A 22,969-nucleotide genomic window follows, 5' to 3' on the forward strand; every position below is an offset into this window, starting at 1 on the left:
TAAACGTTTATTCAATGTTCATATTGGGATTAAGGTGCTGTCTTAATCACCGCTTGTGGTTGCTCTATTGCCTGACATGTGTTACATGTTCTGCAGTCTTTGACTATATCTCTGTGCAACTGGCCCAGTGAAATTTTTCTTTACCTTTGTTTGAGTCTTTCTAATTGTTAAATGCCCCCATTCAATTTAATGAGCAATCATGAGAAAGTCATTTCTATACTCTAATGTAATAAAAATCTGATGTACCTCCCTCCAGCTTCCATTTGCTGAGACATGACCCGGTCTCCATTTCCTCATTAAAATATCACCCTGCAGGTAATAACATTCTGGGATACATTTTGCCTCTGTTTCTGTGTAAGCTGTCTGATATAACTGTTTTAATTGCAAATCCTTCTGAGGCAACTCAATTAACTACTTTGAGTTAAGCACTTCAGTTGATTTCTCCTCACCTGTGCCTTTATGAGCAATGTTTTCAAGCAGAGTGCCTGCTAATGCGATTTCAATACCTTCTTCCTGCCTTTGAACTGCCTGTCTTTCTTCTTTTTCTTGCTTCAACCTGTTTGCGTCTGATCCCATTATCACACAAACTGGAAACAATCCAGAATGCTCCTCTTGTAACAACTCTGTTGAAAACATTTCTATGGGCTGCTCAACTCCATAGGCATCACCCAGATTTGTGATCCAGCTTTTTCAATATCTAGAATAAATTGAAGCCTTGCAATGTGCAATTTTTCCACCACCTCAAGAGTCCCTTCTCCAGTTTTCCTCTTACTTTTTAAATTTGCCTTTCACATGGGGATATGTTTAACATCTCCATGAACGCTGTTTCTGCAATACTCCCTTTGAACAACAAATATCACTATCTGACAATATTAAGGGCTGAACAACCTCTGTGTCTCTTAAAAGTTAACATCTTCACCTATTCTACGCTGCACACGTTGAAAGTCATTCCGTTCACACATAAAATCTTTAAGCATTTCTGTTACCTGCTCCTCATAATTCCCTTGGGTACACAGTGAACACATTCATCCTCCTTTGCCTATCACTGACCCTGTTTTACTTGTGTACAAAACGTTGCTTTATCCTGTGCCTGAACCTCAGAACCCAGGTTATTTTGCCTCCGGAACTTTTCTTCAACCCTATAATTCCAACAGATTTTTCCTGCAATCTCCAACACTGACGTCTTATGCACTGCCACCCCACCACCCCCCACCCTTATTACAATGAAAACACTTCAACTTTCCAATGTCACCTCTACCTTCAGCACCTTTCTCTTTATTCTGAGAAAGAAAACTTCCTGGTAATTTCCAGCTACTCATCCTCTTCCCCACCTTCCTTTCACCTTCTCACGTCTATCCTTTTAGGATTTGAAAGGGTGCTGAGGCAAAGGTTTAGCTCTCTGCAATAACTTATGATCATCAGCCACCACTGCTGCTTGCCTTCTGGATCAAACCTTTGTTCCTCCTGATAAATTCTCACTACCAAAGGAATTGAATCTTTAAATTGATGGAAAAGAATTACTTCTCCAAGAGCTGCAAAGGGTCTCTCTAGTTTCAACACCCGTATCCGCCAGTCAAAATTAATTTGCTTTACTCTGTCAATATCAATATGTTTGCCCAAATTGTTTTCTCATAATCCTAAATTTCTGCCTGCATGCTTCAGGAACCAAATAATGTGCAGACAAAATAGCTTTCTCTAAACATATCATAATTCACCGATACTTTTTCAGACAGCAAAAGCATATACATCATGTAATCTACCCACCAACATTGATTGTAACAATAATGTCAAGTTCTCTTGCAGCCATTTCATCTGATTAACTATAATCCCAACTGAAATAAAGAATGACTCAACATCCCTTTTCCCAAACTTGGGAAGAGCTTGTAGAAATTTAAATATCACCCGCTGGATTCTGGATGTGTCCTTCCTCACCTGCTGGCGTCTCTTTTTTTTAACAGCCAACATTTTTCAGGTGGAATTCTATCGCTATCTCTTTCTCTATATATATATATATATTTCTCTTTCCTCCTTCTCTATCTTCACAATTTCTAACTTCCATTCCTGTTATTTCCTTCCTGTGACTTTCTCTCTGCTCGTTTTGGAATGCCCTTTCTCGTTCCTTTTCTTCCAATTCAATAGTTTACATTTGCAGATGAATGTGAGCACTTTCCAATGAACCACACCTAGGAGAAGTCTGCCTGTCAGGTATTCCTTCCAATTTCCAATGCTGTGCTATCACTTCAATTATGTCTAATTTCCTAGCCCCTTCCGGTAATCCCATTTCTAATTATTCCACCAACTCTGTCACCTTATTCCTGGATCTAGTTTGTAACACAATCAGGTTACATATTCTCCTCCCAGACAAGTCTTAGCAATTACCAAAACCATCTGGCAGTCTCACCACATCATAAATAACTCACACCCACTCCATAATTCAAAGCGCTTCTCGTACTCATAACCTGAATATTCACCAATTACAAAAGATTTTGGAATGACAAATAAATCCCACAAAGAATCCCTGATTATTATCACACAGCCGATGGTTAAGGCTGAGTTGTTCAAAGCCCAGAGTGAAAATTGAAAAAACTGTCAAGACCCATTTTTGCAAATTGTATGCATCAAGATGCAGGCTTTGAATTCAGTAGTGATAAGGCCACTGAGTCTGAAGAGGTTTTTTTATAGAACTAAATTAAACATTTATTAATACAAGAATGATTGTAAGCACATACATATGTCTACGAAATTACTACCATAATAACTATAAAAATCCACTCTCATTTTGCACCTCCGGTAAAGCAACAGTAAAACACATACATATAAATCGCTCCCTGGCAAAGCACACCCTGGACTGCCACATTCAAAATGAGTTTCCTTCATCTCTGGGTCCTTGCAGGCAGACTTGAGGCTTACATGTTTGAAGCTTTATATCTTCGAACCCCTCTTCCTTTTACAAACAGCCTTGTCTTCCTTTATACGTTTTCCTCTTTGAATTCAAATTCTCATTGTCACTAGGTTTTTTGGTTTGACTTTAAGTCTTCTAATAATAAAACCCTTTCGTAATACATGCAAAACTGGTAAGCCTTAAAAATAAACAGATTTATTTTCTGAGCTTCACCTGGTTAAATGTAATATTTCACCTGCTCCTTTGAATAGTGTATTTAAAAATCCAAATGGTCCCTTTTAAGCATCACCTTCTATTTCCCTATGTTATGGAATTACCATTTCAAACCTTCATCTCTTCTCTATGCCAAAGCCTCTGGACTAGCTGGCTTTAATCCAATTAAGGCAAACAGACATACGGATACATGGAAACAGGCACCACTAAACTCGATTTTAAAATTATTCTGAATAACATTATCGACATGATTATACCTTCATAACACCATGTTTGAAACAAGGATGTAATGAGGAGAGGAGATGAGTGGCCCTGTCAGAACGCACGCTCCACTTAGTGAAAAGGTTATTGCTAAGCAAGTGTTGCTTGATATCACTGTTGATGAACACTTCCATTACTTTACTGATGATGGAGAGTGGACTGATGGGGCTGATGAGTATTTCCCCTGCTTTTTGTGTAAAGGACATAACTGGGCAATTTTCCACGTAGCCGGATAGATGCCAGTGTTGTAGCTGTACTGGATCGGCTTGGGAAGATGCATGGCAAGTTCTGGAGCACAAGCATTCAGTACTATTGCCAGAATAATGTCAGGGCCATAGCCTTTGCAGCATCCAGTGCCTTCAGCCGTTTCTTGGTGTCACGTGGAGTGAATTAAATTAGCGGGAGGCTGGCACCTGTGATTCTAGGGACCTCTGGAGGAGGCCGAGATGAACAACCCGCTCCGAAATTCTGGCTGAAGATGATTACAAATGCTTTAACTTTATCTTTTGCATTGATGTGCTGTGCTCCTCAATCATTGAGGGTGGGGATATTTGTGGAGCCTCTCCCTCCTCTAGTGAGTTGTTTCATTGTCCACCACCATTCACTACTGGATTGGGCAGGACCACAGAGCTTAGATCGGATCCGTTGTTTGTGGGAGCACTTAGATCTCTCTTTCGCTTGCTGCTTGGCAAACAAGTAGTCGTGTGTTATAGATTCACCAGGTTGACGCCTCATTTTTAGGCGCACCTGGTGTTTCCCTGGCATGCCCCCCTACTCTCTTCATTGAACCAGGTTTAATTTCCTGGACTATGGTAATGGTATAGTAGTGGAGATGCCGGTCCATGAGGTTACAGATTGTTCTCGAGTACAATTCTGCTGCTGCTTATGGCCCACAGCACCTCATGAATGCACAGTCTTGAGTTGCAAGAGCTGTTCAAAATCTATCCCATTTAATAAGGTGGAGGTGCCACACAACACGATCGAGTCTATCCTTAATGTGAAGGCGGGGTTCCACATGTGGAGGCGAAATGCTGTGGTAAACGCTCCCGATACTGTCATGGGTAGGTGTATCTGAGGGAGGAAATTTAGTGAGCATGAGGTCATGGACGGTTTTCTCTCTTGTTGGTTCACTCTCCACATGCCACAGATCCAGTCTGGCAGCGATGTAATTTAGGACTCACCTAATGGTGGTGCTACAGAGCCACTCTTGCTAACAGGAATCAAGATGTTTCCTTGCCCATGTTTGATCTGATGCCATGCGATGTCATGGGGTCCAGAGTCGATGTTGAGTTGATATTGGCGTTATTTGAACGATAAAGGGGAGCCTGTAGACGTAGTGTACTTGGATTTCCAGAAGGCATTTGATAAGGTGCCACATCAATGAATAATATAGAAAATGAAAGCGCATGGTGTAGTGAGTGACACCTTAGCACGGATAGGATGTTGGCTAGTCTTTTTCTGATTAGCAGGAGGGTGCCAGTGGAGTCCCACAGGGATCTGTACTCAGGCCTCAAATTTTTGCGATTACATCAATGACAGAGATGAGGGTAGTGAAGACATGGTTGCTAAATTGGCAGATGACACAAAGAAACGCAGGAAAGTAAGTTGTGAGAGGACATGAGGAGGCTGCAGGTGGATATAGATAGGCTGAGTGAAGGGGCAAAGATCTGGAAAATGGAGTTTAATGTGGGAAAATGTGAAGTTGTTCACTATGGCAGGAAGGACAAAAAAGCAAGTATTACTTAAATGGATAATGGCTGCATAATTCTGAGGTGCAGAGGGATCCAGATGTTCTAGTGCATGAGTCACAAAAAGTTAGTATGTAGGTACAACAAGTAATTAAGAAGGCTAATGGAATGCTATCCTTTTTCATGACAGGGAATGAACATTAAACTAAGGATGTTATGCTTCTGTTATACAGAGCATTGGTGAGACCACACCTCGAACACTGTGTGTAGTTTTGATCTCCTTATTTGAGGAAGGATGTAAATGCATTGGAGGCAATTCAAAGAAGGTTTACTAAATTGATTCTGGGAATGAGTGGGTTGCCTTACAAGAAAATGTTAGACCATCTAGGTTTGCTTCCATTGGAGTTTAGAAGAGTGAGGGGTGATTTGATTGAAGTATACACGATCCTGAATGACCACGACAAGGTGGGCGACAAAAGGATGTTTCCTCTTGTGGATGAGTACAGAACTAAGGGACAATGTTTAAAAATTAACCGTCCCCCTTTTAGGACACAGAATAGTAGAAATTATTTTCTCTCAGAGGCTTGTGCGACTTTGGAACTCTTTGCCTAAGAAAGTGGTGGAGGCGGGGTCATTGAATACCTTTAAGGCAGAGGTTGATCGATTCTTGTTAGGCAAGGAATTAAAGGTTATCTGGGTTAGTTGGGAATGTGGAAATCGAGACACAAGAAGATCAGCCATGATCTTATTGAATGCCAGAGCAGGCTCGAGGGGTTGAATGGTCTAATCCTGTTCACATTCCTGTTTCTTATGTTTTTCTGACTTCAAGGCAATTCCTACCGAACTGTATACCACTGTGGCCGCAACCTGTGACGCCACCTGTGCTGGTTCTGTCCTGCTCATGTGGGCGTCTGGGAAATTATATGTAAGATATGATTCCGGGAGAACGGCTCTGCTTGACTTGTCTGTGAGGTAACTCTCTCAATGTTGGAATCAATAGGGTGGACTTTACAGGACCATCGGGTGCCTCCATCGATGCTGGTTGTGTCTGCCCGGGATTCTTCCTTTTTTGATACTTTGTAGCTGTTGCGCAGGTCACTTCAGAGAGCAATTTAAGAGTCAACTACATTGTTGTGAGTCTGGCCACATGTAATTCAGACTGGATCGTGTAAGGACGGCAGGCTTCCTTCCTTAAATTGTACCAGATGCGTTTTTTTTTAACGGCAGCATCCTCATTGTGCTTTTTGTTCAAGATTTTAAGAATTCAAAAATTCAAGAATTTAAACTGCACGATTCGGATTTAAACCCGGGTCTCTGTCGAACTAGTCCAGCAACAATACCGCTACTACACCTCCTCACCTGCAGTACGTTGAGTTTCTTGTGAGTTTTTGTGTTGAAATGTTCCAGGCAAATGCGGCCAATTTGCTTCACATTTTTCAAATATGACTTGTAGATGATGGACAGTCTGTGCGAAATCAAGAGGTGAGATACTCGCTGCAGAATCCCCATTCTGTGACCTGCTCCTGTAACCAAAATATTTCGAGGTGGTTCCATTTAAGTTTCAGGTGAATGGCAGCCCTTGGAATGTTGATAGTGTGTGATTCAGGAATTTCAATGTTATTGAATGTCAGGATAGAAGGAGAGATTATCTCTTTTCGGTTATGGTCATTGCATGGAATATCAATGGAGTGAATGTTCCTTGCCATTTATCAGCCCAACACCTAATATTATCCAGGCCTTGCTTCATATGTATATGGAATTGTCCATTACCAGAGAAAGAGGGAATGCTGCTGAACATTGTGCAATCATCACCGAAAATCCCCACATCTCACCTTGTGATAACTGACCTAGGACACTACATTTTGGAAATCCTGTTGCGGTGCCCTGCGACCTAGATGATTGACCTGAAACAACCACGAGAATATTTTTTTCTCCAAGGGTTAACTCAAACTCGTGCTGAGCTTTGCCCCTGCTTCCAATTTACCTCGATTTTTCCAGGGCTCCCTGATTTCACAATCGTCATATGCTGCGTTAATGTCAAGAAGAGTCATTCCCACTTCTTGAATTCAGTTCTCTGCCCGTTTTAGGAGCAAGGCAGTAGTGTGGTCAGGAGCTGAGTGGCCAAGTTGAAAGAGCAACTGAGCATAAGAGAACATGTCATTGCTGAGTCAGTGCCGCTTCATCGCATGGTGATGACAACTTCCTTCTCTTTGCTGATGATCGAGTGTAGACTGCTGGACTGCTTACTTACCCGTTCTCCATTTTCTGCTTTTTGTGGGCAAGGATTCCCTGGGCAATTTTCCACATTGCCCAGTTGATACCGTCATCGTAGATGCCTTGAAACAGCTTAGCTTTGAATTTGACTATTCCTGGAAACCAACTCTTTAGTACTGCTATAGCGATAGCGTCAAGGCAAATACGCTTTTCAACATCGAGAATCTTCAACCGTTTCTTGATATAACGTGCACTCAATCGAAATAATTGTATGTTAACATTTGTCTTACAGGGGCATCAGGAGGAGGCCAAGCTGAATCACTTAGAGGGGAGGACATCTAAATCATCATCAACAGCAGATACATTCTATGAAATTGAAAGAGGTGCAAAGAAATCCCTATTTCTCCTGTAGTGGGTGTAGGGAGGCTGGAACGATGAGAAGTGAGGAGATAAAATGCCTTGTGATGCATGTCATCCGCTTGCATTAAAGCGTGTCCTTGGCTGGTTAGTTGTTTTGGGTTGATTGTTAATAGGCCAGGTTTATGGACTGAAACTTCGCCCCTGAATTCGGAAAGGGCAGGGGGACGAAGACATGTTCAGTGGTACTATCACGATGGATGAGGTGCAAAGTGCAGGGTGTCATCCGTTGAGGGTGGGGGCTGGTAGGATGGTAGGAGTTGCAGATAGCGCATGTGAAAGTGTGGAAAGGGTGAAGATTTGAAACAAATGTTATCACTTTTGCCAATTCTATGTGGGAGCATCAAATGGAGCTGATAGAGTCATAACCACACTTGCAGGGGAGGCGAGAGGAAGGCCCTGAGTAGGACTGCAAAGGGGAACAATCTACATGGCCCTAGAGAAATGCAGAAATTGCTGGGGCAAATGCAGATGAGCATCATTATGTTGTTCTCTTTCATTTATTTGAGCGAAGTTAGTGGAGCTGAAGGAGCCATTGTTCAATTTGAGAACAAGTTCAAATAGGAGGAGGATGTTAAGATGTTTAAGGACCAGTTGGAAAGGCATTCAAAAAAGAAAGGGAGATCTCTCTGAACATCCTTGTGGGCGATGGAGTGGTAGACAGATTTGATGTCCGCATAGATAAAGTGAGGTTCAGGGCCAGCAAACCGAATGCTGCCTGATGTTGGGGCGGTATTAGGAGAGTCACAGGCGGATGTGGGAAGAGAATGAATTGGACGTTTCAGAAATTCATGTCAGGACGGTGACGAAGACCTGGACACATCTAACGGGACACAAAGTAAAGGCCCTGTGCAAACTTAATCAAACCGTGGTCTTATAGGCCATGCAGCCATTGACTGGAGACTTCGTGAGCTTGTGCCTTAGAGGCTCAATGTCAAAGCAGAAAAGAGCTGATGTGGTCTAACTGAATTAAGGATCGAACATTCTGGAACGACTCTGCAGGTCCAGCAGCACATGAATAACAGACACTGACAGGCCGGCTGAGATCATTCAACATTTCATGTACATTTGGATGAAACATTATCACAGCGAAGTCGCCCAGGCCGTTAAGAGATTGGTTGTGTTGAGCGGGACCTGTCCCCGTTGAAATCAATCGGGTTGAATTGGATCTTGTCAACTCTGAGTGTGTTTGCTGAATTGAAGCACATTGTGAAGACCCTGTCAACTCTGAATGTAACCATACCGAATGGGAGCTGACCACACTGAACTGAACCTTCCAGAAACCGACCTGCCTCGGGCTGGGATTGATAAGGTCCAGAGTGAACGGAAGCGCGTCAATCTGAACCTAAACACATGGATTGTAATTGGTCTCTGCTGGGCCGATGGGCTGAATTGACAGATGTTGAATAGGACATGGCGAAATCAAATGTACTGTGTAAAACTGGACAAATTCACACTGATTGTAACTGTGATGTACTGGACCCGTTTATTGTCAACTGGGCAGATGCACAATGGATATGATAATAACGACTGGGACAATGCTGCACTGATTGTAACCCTGAAGAAGCAAGACTTGCACTCCGAATGTAACCATATTTAACTGGAGCTGTCCAAAACAAACACACAGGTAGATGGGTCAAAGTATGTTTACAATCTGAGAGAGAGTTGGGTCCGCGTGGCCCCTGATCAGTAAACACACTGACTGAACAACGATCAGGAGCAAGAACTTGGTTTGTGTTTTCCTCGGACAATTTGCCTTTCTCAGTGAGGTCTGAATGAGCAGCTGTGTCCTGTCCTGACACCAATATCAAGCCAATTACAGTTTTCATAAAGAACGATAACTGTGATAATTCTGTAGTCTGGGCGTTTCACATTTGGACGATATCAGAACTCAACAAAAACATTGTTTCCCATCAAAACAAAGAAACATCAAGCGGACAGCAGCTGAACTGATTTGTTTGTTACAATAAGTGAAAATAATATAAACAAAAAACTGTCTAATTGTTTCCCTGGAGCCTCACATCCTGTATAAATGTTGCACTTTTCAGTTTAATGCACAATGCGCTCAGACCTTCTGATAGAAATGCATGTACCACCGACAGACCTGCTGTTTGCCATTTATTATCCCGTCATTGCGGTAATCGGGGTTCCAGGTAACGTATTGTAGTTAGATATTATCGCGTGAATGGCGGGTTAGGTATATTATTTCTCTTATTTTATCAGTGGCGCATCTCCACGATTCGTATTCCCTTTCTACGGTTGAAAGTGACATATTGCCCCCTTTAACGGTATAATTTCTCAAATTTAACTGCAAAATGTCCGCGTTTTTTGCAGGATCACTTACTTTTTCACTTTAACTATGCTGATTCTCAATTTTAACGGTGACATTTCTTCCAGCAGTTCAAATAATTTCTCGGAATTAATGGTGAATATTCTCACCTTTACCAGTGTCATGCCTTCCACTTACCACCAGTGTTTAGTCGTTTATATTGTCTCCCCTTCAATTGCATTCTGTCTGTTCATGACGTGTAGCATTATTTTGTTTTAAGTTTATATTTTCTCCCATTTACCGCCACAATCTCCCGTTGGAAATGCAGTTCTGCTCTTGGCAATACTGCGTTGGGAGGATTACAGCAGAAGTATTATGTTGTAAGTATTGGTTCTATTGTGGCATTGTCACAGTGACTGTGATGTACGCTGACTTGGATATCACAGCATGCTGTGTCATTAGCACGGTGAATGAACCTGAAGTTTCACATGGTTAATCCTGTGTAAATGTAGACCTTTTGTGTTGCTGGTGCTATTGCTGTGTGTGAATTATGACGTTGTCATTCCAGGGTAAGTGTAGAACTATTATATTAACCTCGCTGTTACTGTGGATGAACTACCGCGATGCTATCACCTTGTATGCCTAGATATTTAGTGTTATTCACTATGACAGAGACGGATTGATTCACACAAGTAACTCATTTTGTAAATAGCTTGAAACGTTCAGTAATTCGCCATTGAATTTAATGAAAGCGTTCACTGAAGAGACATAAGAAGGCACTGCGTTTTTGACAAATATGTGAGGAATGCAAGGGTGGCGCTTTGGCGAATGATTGTTATTCGCTCCTAATTCACAAAGCACTGGGTTATCGCCCCCAGGGCTCGAACTCTCTTCCACCCTTTACTCCATTCTTTAGTTCTGTTCTGCATATTGATGGAGGCCCCGTCACCGGTGGCGCCCTTTGCATCTAATATTCAAAGATTACAGTTCAAATGTCCACTGCAGGGTAAAATTTGGTTATTTATCCCAACAATGCAGAGCAGCACTCTCTCCGATTGAGAGCTTAAAATGTGCCAATTCAGCTAATTGTCACGTTAAGTGATCGGACTTACCACTCTGCCCTCATAAACATTTCCACCGAAAATTCACAGAAAGGCTAACTGCCCGTTCCCACTTCCATGATTGAAGGTATTTCTGATTAACTTTGAACTTATGATTACATTGAACCATACGGAAAGATCTCTCTTTAGCATAAGAAATAATTTACAATGTAGGATCTTGTCTCACATGTTTCAATTTCGCGCATAAACTTGCAGAAGCATTATTGTGTTGGGAGTCAGAGAATTAACTTTTGTGTTATCATGCTGTCTCATGCAAACGCTCTCCCTCTATTTCTCTCTCTTCTGACCTCTGTTACAGCTAACTTGGCAGTGATTGTGATACTGTCACGAAGATGTTGTGGTCTCTCCAAATGTATCACTTACTATGCGGTTTCCATGGCGGCGACTGATCTCCTGGCCATTATCACCAGCGTGATATTAAGTCGGATTGCTGGTATTTATTTACCAAACAGTTTCTTGTCAATCACGCCAATATGTAGTGTCCATTCTGCCTTAATCTCTGCGGCCATTGACAGTTCTGCCTGGTTAACAGTCGCTTTCACCTTTGACCGATTTGTGGCCATTTGTTGCCAGAAACTGAAAATAAAATACTGCACAGAGAAGACAGCGTCTTGGATGATAGCGATTTTATGCACACTGAGTTGTCTAAAAAGTATCTTCCAGTATTTTATATTTGAACCAATGTACGTAATTAATGATGTACCCTGGTTCTGTGTCATAAAATCCGCCTTTTATACATCACCTGCATGGAACATCTATGATTGGCTTCGTTCCATTTCACTGCCCTGTGCCCCTTTATTTCTGATTTTATTGTTCAATGCTCTGACCGTCAGACACATTCTCGCAGCTAATAGAGCCCGCAGGAGGCTCAAGGCCCATAACATGGTGGAGAATCAGAGAGACCCAGAGATGGAGAAGCGGAGAAAGTCCATTGTTTTACTCTTTGCCATCTCCGGCAGTTTCATCCTGCTATATTCGTTATTTTTTGCAACCATCCTCTATGTCCGCATTGCAAAAGTTCGTTATTTTGCAATTGCTGATATCAGTGAATCATCATTTATCCTGGAGGAAAGCGGATATATGCTTCAGTTTTTAAGTTCCTGTATCAATCCATTTATTTATGCTGGGACCCAGAGTAAATTCAAGGAGGAGTTCAAGAATGGAGTGAAATCTCCCCTGAGTTTATTTGTTAAATTGTTCAAATTTTGAAAGGGCGGGAGTGGAACATGAATTATGCATTAAAATCAAACAATTTCTCCACTTCTCCGTCTCTAATATGGCCTCCCTTCCAAGTTGCACTCGCTTTCAGACCCTTACCAGGTGTATGTATACAAAACTGTAAAAGGACCGATTCGGAATCCTGTAACCAGAGACCGGCGAATCTCAGGTTCAATTTGATCAAAGAGCCAAAGGGTCATCGCTAAGCTGGCAGATGTAACAGATCCAGGGAAAGGCTGGCAATGCTCCAAGAGGCAATGCGGACTCATGCACGATCTGTTATTTACCCTTCCTAAATTGGAAACTTAGCTGGCAAGGCCAGCACTCTTTGAGCATCCGCAATTGTGCTTCTCAAGCCTGAGTCCTGGGTGAAAACATAGCTTGATGATACCTCCAGCTGCCATGCTGCCTTCCAGTCAGTGCAATAAAATGTCCTGTAATTTCATTTTTAGACTTGTTAAAAGTTTAAGATGTGTCTTATTTAAATATTGGTTAAAAATCCATTTGATTCTTAAATGAAGCAGCATTGACCTGAAGGCTGGCACAGGAGCCTTCCCTGGTAAAGTACAGGAGCATGTCTCTGGAGGCACATCTATTGTCCGTTTCGCCCTGATATTTTTGTAACTTAGGTAGATTGTGCAAGTTTTCAGAGAATTAAATAGGAAAATATTAAAAAATGCCTGCTCCGTGTCTTGACTCTCGTGCTTTGCAAGATATTAATAAACTGTGTCATTTGAGAATTGTGCTCGCCGTTTATTGCTGTCTGTTCATGGCTCTTGTACATCTGTCCTCGCTTTAAGCAAATGAGCCACCAACCACTTGCAGCTGCATGGGAACCCAGAAATTGCTTAACCTCTGATCAGGCAATAAAACAAATAATAACAGTTACAGTCATTCAGCATCTGATCTTAATATTGATAATCACATGGCGTTTGAATGTTCAAATTAACTTTTCTGTGGTTTTGATTTATGGCCTATTAAACCGAAAATCGTAAGGTATTCATGAGTTCATCTTTTCTTACCTGATGGATGGTTAACTGTCTCGGTCATTATTTCTCGGTACATGGTTGTTAAGTAATTATGAATCAGATTTGATTATGGAAATGACTTAGGCGGCGCCAGTCCTGCCAGCTCATCTCTTGTGAATTATGCCATCTCCATCCTTCCTACTTCCTGACAATGCTGGAATTTTATCAAATTTGGGAGCCTCCTCTTTTCCAAAAGGATAAATTATCAGCAGAGTTTGTCTCAGCTTGTCCGTCTCTCTTTCTGGCTAAATTATATAGAATATACATAGGTAGGTAGATATATGTCGATTTGTATGCATGTACATAAATAATGTTGAATGCATATGTCTGTCCTTGTGTACGTGTGTGTCTGTGTGTTTGCCTGTGCAGCTCACATGTTCGAAATGTTTCTCTCTGGGTCCCGCTTCTCGCTAACAGAAGCTGTCTGTAGGTAACTGAGCGCTATTACGCCCCCGTCATCATTTGGTTGTTCGTATCTCTGTCAATAGCGTTAGAGCTTTAGAAACTATGCCCCCTCAGGCAGGGAATAATGTTGCTCATTGCAGTGTATGATGTAACATTCGAAAAACTGATTGCAGTTCTCATTAATCCGTAGGAAATAAAAACAAATAACTGTGTTACCTTTATAAATCAGAGACGGTTACAGACCTGATTCTCAATGCCAGTCTGTGGTCGAGCGCAGGCTGAGTGATTTTTTAAATTTATTCTTCCCTGGGATATGGGAGCCGCTGTCAAGGCCAGCATGTGTTGCCCATCCCTAATTGCCCTTGAAATGAGTGTGTTTGCCTGTGGGGCACAGATGTTGGTCTTTTTTTCGAACTGGATCTCACATTCTCCCTTAGAGTCGCTGTGTGTGGGAAACTGAGAAATATTAAGTACCTGCCTACATAGGGTCGTTAGTAATCTCTGTCTTTCACGTTAGAACTGAAGGTAAAGATCTGCCCTTGTAGGGAGTAATTTGTTCTTTATTTCAAACTTTTGTATAACTTCTTAACTCCCTCCTTGGATACGCAGAATGACAACCATATAAAAGCAAACAACAACTTTTAATCTTTCTCGCTCAGAGTCAACGTAAAGGCCTTTTCCTTGCTGCCAGTCTAGTGCAGAGCGCTGGACAAGTGTAATTTTAACTGATCAAATTTTAAAAATTCAATCTTTACATATACCAGATGCACAGCAAGCTAAGAGGTAACTTGAAAAGAAATATTCCATGTTCATCTGTACTTAAGATGTTATTCCAACACCTGCTGTATCTGCCTTTTCCCTCTAACTCGATCATCACATCACAACAGTGACGAAAGTTCGAAAGCAGTTAATTGGCTGGAATGATCTGTGCGACATCATGTGGTAGAGCAGGGTGCTGCACAAGTACAAGGCCTGTTTCCTGACAGGCAGAATTGTAACAAATTAAATCATACACAAATTAACAGTTTCAAAGTAGGTGTAGAAATATTGTGACATTGGTCAGCGCTGCACAAGGGCCACCTTGGCAGAAAACCTTTCTTCATTGTTTCTCTGAAAGAAACACAGAGACAGTACTTAGAAATGTCCAGGTCTGCAGATTCAGGCTTCCATGTTGACATTCCTAAATAAATAAGATGGCGACTGATGAACACTTTCATCTATATGAGCGTCTGCTCACGGCTTGCATATAACTCTCAGCATGATTTAAACTAAAAAGTGAACTGGGTGCAACCAAGTTTCCCTCGATTCATAGCTTCACTACAGCACAGAATGAGGCCATTCAACACACAGTGGAATACAATGCAGTCAGTCTCTTTCTCCCACTCTATCCCGTAGCACTGGATAGAATAGTCCCCTGAATTGCTCTTTGCTTGGTGCCCTCAAAGTGCTGTTTGGGGTTATGGTTAGGGTTATGTTATTCTCCACCTCCGGTTGTCCATCACAATTCTTCTTTTCGCACGCGCTATGTTTAAGTCTCTCACTAGCACATCCTTCTATCTGGTTTTAATCTTTTCTTTTCTCAGTATCACAGAATCACAGAATCTGAACTGCACAGGAGGATGCCATTCGGCCCATCGTATCTGCACCATCGCTCCAAATAGGCATTGTGACCCAGTGCCATTGCCCCCCTTTTCCCCGTGCCCTTGTTAACATTTTTCTATTCAATTAATCTTCTATTGCCCTCTTGAACGCCTCGATTGAACCTGCCTCCACCACAATTCCAGGCAGTGCATTCCAGACCCGAACCTCTCACTGTGTGATAAAGTTGTCTTGATCTTTCATCTACATTTGCTTCTTCTGTAAATCACTCTTAACCTGTGTCCCCTTATTCTCGACCCCTCGGCCAACGGGAACAATTTCTCCCCAACTGCGCCGTCCAGCCTCCGCATCATTTTGAAGATCTTCTTCTCTCCATGGTGAACAGCCCCAACATCTCCAATCTATCCTCAAATCTGAAGTGTCTCATCCCTGGAACCATCTCTTAAACCTCTCCTGCACTCTCTGAAATGAGTTCACATCTTTCCTATCATGTAGCACCCAGAAATGTAACCAGATAATAATCCAGCTCGGGCCGAAAGAATGTCTTATATAAATTCAGAATAACCTCCCTGCTCTTGTACCCAATGCCCCCATTAATAAAGCCCAGGTCAGCAGATGTTTTATTAACTGTTCCCTCTACCTGTCCTGCCAACTTCGATGATCTTTGCACATATACACGCATGACTTTCTGCTGCTGCACCCCCTTCAAAATTTCACCCCTTGTTTTAAATTGTCTGTCAATCTTCTTCCTACCAAAATGTATCATCTTTCACTTCTCCGCATTCAACTTCACCTGCCAACTATCTGCCCACTCCACTAACTTGTCAATGTTCCTTTGAAGTTCTACATCCTCCTCCTCGCAGTTTGCAATGATCCGAGGCTTCGTCTCATTCGCAAAATTTGAAGTTGTCCCTTGCACACCAAGATCTACATTATTAATGTATATCAGGAAAAGCAAGGGTCCCAATACTGACTCCTGGGATGCTCCACTACAAACCCCCCTCCCACACAAAAAAATACAAACTGACCATTGTTCTCCGTTTCCTATTTTTCAGCCAATTTTGTATCCACATTGCTACTGTCCCTTTTATTCCATGAGAATTGCTTTTCTCACAAGTCTGTTGTCTGGCACTGTGTCAAATGCCTTTTGAAAGTCCATGTACACCACATCAACAGCAACACTCTCATTGACCTTTTCTGTTGTCTCTTCAAAAAACTTCAGTAAGTTAGTTAAACACGATTGCCCCTTTAGAAATCGATGCTGGGTCTCCCTTATCAACCTATATTTGTCCATGTAACTATTAATTCTATACACGAATAATTGTTTCTAGAATATCGCCCAGCACTGAAGTTAAACTGACTCGTCTGTAATTGATGGTTTTTATTGATACAACGTTTTTTGAACATGTTTGCAATTCTCCAGTCCTCTGGCACCTCCCCTGAGTCCAAGGAAACTGAAAGATTATGACCAGTGCCCCTGAAATTTCTACTCTCACTTCCTTCAATACCCTTGGAAGCATCTCATCCGATCTAGGTGCCTTGTCAACTTTAAGTACCGACGATCTATTCAACACTTCCTCCTTATCAATTTTGAACCCTTCCATGACAGAGTTTCCTCGTCTGCCACCATGGCCTGGGAAGCATCTATCTCCTTGGTAAAGCCGGATGCAAAGTGTTCATTTAATATATCAGCAATAGCCCTTTCATCCATGTGTAAATTCCATTTTAAGTCCCTAATCGGCCCCCCTCCTTTTTCCACCCTTTCTCCTTCTTCCTGGTAACCCAGCATCCATCACTTTGTTCACCCGAGTCCTCTCTCACTTTGCCACAGATATGAAAACAATGTCTTCTCGCCATTTTCTTCGATGTTTCCACAATGGTCACTGAACCACTTATGCACCGGCCCCTAATGTTTTCCTTTTTCATCACTTCACACATGTATCTGAGCATTAGTCTTATTTCGAAACCACCCCCTCCCCCCTCTTTATGTTGTCCATGTTTGTGCACCACATAACAAAGCCAATACCAAAACCGCCTCATAGAATCTGCATGTCTTCCCCAAATGCCCATTCACTTTCATTTTGAAATCATTGAAGGTCTCGGCCACCACCGTCCTCGTGGGCAGGGAGGCGCCTTTGTCTAATTACCAGGGTGACAGGTTTTTCCTACGTCATTCACGTCCCCAACGCACCCTCCACAATTCCGAACAAAGCCTGATGGCCAGTTTACCGGAAGGACATTTTTATTCAAGTCACATTTGGTGCCGGAGTGCTGAAGGCGATTGGCTGAAGGAATCATTGGCCTTTGCCCACGCTGTTTAGAATCCTGCTGATGTGGCCTTTATCATTTATGAATATAACTGGGTGAACGTAGGCCTTATTATCAGTCAATGTTTACTAATTCACTCGCCTTTCAACCGCTCCGGGATGTCTTTTATTTTTATTTCTATTTGCCTGATGGCATCCATGAAATTTACATTTCTAAGTGGAACAAACATTAGCCAATTTCGTGACAATCTTTCTTTCTAGCTCTCTGTCTCTGTCAATCTCGGTGGTTCTATTTGTCTGATTCACACAATGTGTGTCAATATGTTCCAGTAAGCCAAAGGAGTAAACTCATTTTTACCAGCAGAATTTTTAATCGTTATGACTTTGTAGCACGAGCTAAAGATATTGCAGAGAATAATAACAGGGTAAAAAGATGCAAGAGGCGATTGTCTCTTCCTTAATGTACTGAAGTGTGGACTGTTTTTCGAATACCTGCCCCTGTGCTAAAAATTGATGGTAGTTTAAATTCTAAATGGGCAATATTTAAACAGTTAAAGGCAGATGAGTGGTCACAAGTGAGTAAGGCAATGGGAATCTCGGTGGAGACATTATATGTATTAGGGAGGACCAGACTGATTCCTCCTTATGTTTGGAGTTATTTGCACTGATGTCATGAGTCAGTTCAAGAGAAAGAATCTAAAAGTTTCTTCGCGCCATTTCGCATTCATATGAGGTTACAGCAAGTGGGAAAGACTGAAAAGGTTGAGACCCCCGAATACTGCAGACCGAAGGCTTGTGAATGTTGTCTTAGAATCTGCGGAGTCTCACAACAAGACCAGGCCTGGGATGCTCTGTGCAATGTTGGACTCCTTACATAACCTTCCTTCCTTTGAGGTAGTTCAGACCCAGTTCACCAGTTTTATTCCCCTGGAATGAGGGGATTGTCCTCTGAAGAGAGATTTATCAGAGCAGGCCTATATTCCCTGGACTATACAGGAATAAAAGAGACAGAAGCAGGAGTGGACAATACACCCAGCCAAACCTGCTCCATTATTCAAATCCGATCATGAATGATCTCAGGCTTCAACACTATTTTCCCACCCACGGTCCATATCGATTGATTCTGCCTCACAGAAAAATGTCTCCAACACAGATTAAAACAAAATCAACGATGGAGCATCCCTAACCCTCTCGGTTAGAGAATTACAGAGATTGACAATAAATTGAGTAAGCAATTGCTCCTCACCTCAGCCCTAAATAGCCGTGCCCTTATGCAGGGGCGGTGTCCTATGTTCCAAATGTCGTGACCAGCGGGGTCAAGCTCTTAGTGTCCAACCTGTCAATCACATTTGGAATCTTGTGTGTCATTAATATCACGTTGGCGAATATGGATGAAATTTAATCAGCCTGTCATCACCGGACAACACTCTCATGCCAGTGATTCCTTCAGTGAAGCTTCGCTGTAGGGCCTCCCATGAAAGCATATCCTTCCTTAACCATGGTGATCAGAAATTTACACGGTATCACAGCTGTGGCCTATAGCCCTGGAAAACTGGAAACACAATTATTTATTCCTGTGCTCCAGTTCCCTTGAAACAAAGACTGACATGCCATTTGATTCCTCATTTCCTGCTGTTGTTTTTCTTTTTTGGAGGGCGTCGGGGGGTGGGGCGGGAGAGCGGGGGCTGAGCGGGGGACGGGGAATGGGGAAGGGGAGGAGGTGAGGAGGAACGTTTCAATACCGTGAGATGCTGTTTTTCACTGTGGTGCCAATCTGTGTGTTGAGCATCGCCTCCTGTGGGCCATGAGCCTCAATCTGGCAAAACATTCTCTGGTACAGAGGAAGGCAGTGGGTTGAAAATGCGCCGCAACCGCTGTCTTCTGGGTGATCTGGGCCATCGTCTCTGGATCATGGGGCATCGGACTGAACAGAGTCAAAATCAACATCTTTGGAATGAGAGGAAGAGGAACCCGTGAATGCTGATCTGAACCGATTCAGAGTCTGAACCTTCCGTGAGGATAGTGCAATGGGAAACAGTGAGGGTAGAATTGAACCCAGCGAGAATCAGCACCATCAGGGAGCAGAGGGAGAGGACCAGTCATTGTAAAACTCAGGGAAATTAGAGTCAGGATACTCAGGAGAGGAGGGGGAGTGGAACAAGTGAGTGAAGAGCTGAACCGAGCCAGAGACAGCAACTTGAAATGAGCCAAAGTTCACATCCAGCCTCTAATTGTAACTGAAGTGTATTGGCTTGGCTTCATTTTTGTGATATGCTTGTTTTAGGATTGGGATTGTGGCAGAACAGGGAATGGATCTGGGATTGAAGAAAACGATGTTAAGGATAACGCGATAGGTTTGGATTTCAGTTTGAATACGGGCTGTGGATTTTCTGACATGGGGATCTGAAGCTATGGGAGAAGCAGAGAAGAAATAAGATGTACTAGAATCTACAGTTGTGGATTTGAAAACTAGTGCCTGCCTGGAAAGTGGCGACTTGTGTAAAATCCATTTCTAGGACATTAGAAGGGAGAATTTGGTGATCCAGATCTCAAACCAAACATCACATCAATATCTGACAGAGCACCTTGATCCATTGGGTCTTGCATATCATCGGCCATTGAATGCGAAAGGGGAATGCGCAACAGGAGAGAGACAAACATGTGCTCTGTGTGTGGGCTACAGTTATTCACAATATATATTAATGACATAGATGAGAGAAGTGAATGTACTATCGCCAAGTTTGTGGATGACACAAAAAAAGTTGGGAACTTAAAAGGTGGCGGTGACACAATGGGGGAATTTTCCAGAATTGCAGTAAGGTCGGTAGCGGGCGGGTAAAATGGAGGCCCATCCGCCGATGAAACTGGCGGGTTTTCACGCCGTATTGTCCCGATCCCGCCTCATTATTTATTCACTGCCACGAGGTACGCCATTTGCATGGCGGGCTCTCATTTGCCTGCCAGGTATCACCCCATTATTGCATCACACGGGCAGTCATATTTAAAAGGCCACCGCCAGCAAAGCGCTCATCGCCACCAGCTCACCACCGCTGCCTGGGAGATGGCCAGCAATGGAAAAAAGACTGCAGCACCCACCCCCCCACCCCTGCTTGAACGACGGTTCCGTCGAGCGAATGCTGGATGCCGTGGAGACCCGCCAGGATGTGCTCTCCCCCCGCTCTGGCCGCAAGATGGGTAGCAAAGTCACCAACCCAGCTTGAGAGGTGGTAGCAGCCATGGTCAATACAAACCCTGCAGAAGAGGGCTGCCACCCAGTGCCACCCATTCTGCCAGGATAACTCACTCCATTCATCACTTCCAAATCACAAACTCACAAACCAATCACACATCCACAGGGCCCTAACTCACTGCCAGTGCAAGGGACATCACTATTCACTCTTTCAAAAACACTGCCATTGTCCTCAGCCCATCCATGGAACCACTCACCACCCCCATAGGCCAGGCATACTTAACATCTGACCCAGCAGGTGTCCTGATGCACTCTCCCCATCTCTATCCATGCAGGGAAAACTGGGTCACAGCAGCAGGGAAAGATTGGGGACAGGTGGAGGGATGCTGGAGATCAAAGTTCTGACAGGATTCGAAAACAAAGCCATCCAGCTCCCCGGCGATGACCAGGGCCCGCCCTGTGCTGATGGTAAGGCCGGCATTGCTCTACCAAGTGAGGATCTGGCAGTGCAACATCCATCAGTCAACCATGCCGTGAGTGCTGTCTCGTGATTCACAGGCCACTGCCTGGCACTAATTATCTCTCTTTGCTTTCGCAGACACATCTGCCAAACAGACAACAGAGTCCACGTCCCAGGGCCTCCGATCAAGCTCCGAAGAAACCTCTGGGGAGGAATCTGGAGGGCCGCCACAGAGCTTGCCAACATCCTACACCACTGCAGAGATACACACCTCAGTGGGACCGAGCTTTAGAGTATCCTCGGGGTCACAATCTGGTGAGTGCTTCGCAATGTCTGCTCCATGGTAGGCGGTGGCTGGGCCTTCCCAGTTCCCCCGCACTCAGAAGATAGCTGGAGGACAGAAAATTTCTGAGTCCGAGTCAGATGATGAGCCTCTGGACTCGGTCATGTCACAGTTGCTTTGGCTGCAAAGGCAAGCTAGGGAATATCAGGAAGGGATGTTCACTGTACTCCTCAGATGGCAAGGCAAGATGGAGGAGTCCGTCCATCTTCAGGCTGAGGTTAAAGCGACAACATTGCAATGCACCGAGGTGAACACTGGAAGGCTGGCGGCCGCCATGGAAACCTTGGTCCAGAACGTCACTCCTCCACTGTTGCGCAGGCTTAACTCTTTCACTGACACAACACTTGGCCTTAAACAGTGTGCACGTGAGAGGGGTGCTGGGCAGCTCCAGCTCACCTCAGCTACCCCTTCTGCTCACGGAGTCGGCCAGGGGCCGTCGGGCACCCATCGGGAGGAGGGTCAGCAGGTGTACACTCCGGGGCCATGCACCCAGATGACACTGGGAGTGACCGGCCCATCGGAATCCTAACTGCCTGTGGCCTATGCAGTTCCAACTCCACAGGCCGAGGAGGGTGCCACTGCCACAAAGCAGGAGCCTGAAAGCAGGCCGGGGCCCTCCAAGTCTAGGCCCTCCGGAGGACGCCCGCCAAAGTCCTCACACAGGGCGTCACAGTCAACAGGCTGCCTCCACATCTACTGTGGATGTCTGGGGAGCACCAAGACGTAGCAGCAGGGTTAGGAATGTTAGGTAAAAATAGTTGCACAGCCTGTCAACGGCTGTTGATTACTTTTACATACTGTTCACTATTGTCAATAAACTCCTAAGACTGTCTCCCTGCATATGGCTCCTTGTTCTGGCGAGCAGTGTTCTTGCCACTCAGATGTGAAATCTTTCTGCACAAGATAAAAGGCAGGTGTCCCAGTCCAGGGCCTCTTCCATGTTCTCTGTGCAGCCATGAGACCAAAGTCATGGTCCAGCCTCACACTACTTGGAAATATTACTGATGCCTGCACCTGGGCATTGCTGGCCATTGCTGCCAGAATGTAGTGGGCAGGCGCACAGAGTTCTCTCATACTCTCTGTATGCACTCAGCACTTTTAATGTGGGTTTGGCCCCCATCATACCAGCATCTGTGACCAGTGATTCTGTGCGCCTGCTCCTCAAGGGCTGAGGAGCTGAAGGCGGACACAGCATCAGATGCATCTAAAGTTTCATGGCTGCATCTCTGAGATGGTCCTGATCACAGAGCGTAAGCCAGCTGCCCTCGGCCAGACAGGAGTCAGACATTCTCAGAGGCTATGTGAAGATCTATGGAGTGTCCCCACTGCAAGTCGTCATCATCCTCCACAAACATGGCAGCTATGAGTGTCTCC

The sequence above is a fragment of the Cetorhinus maximus genome, chromosome 23, assembly GCF_964194155.1.
Source record: "Cetorhinus maximus chromosome 23, sCetMax3.hap1.1, whole genome shotgun sequence".
Taxonomy (NCBI): Eukaryota; Metazoa; Chordata; class Chondrichthyes; order Lamniformes; family Cetorhinidae; genus Cetorhinus; species Cetorhinus maximus.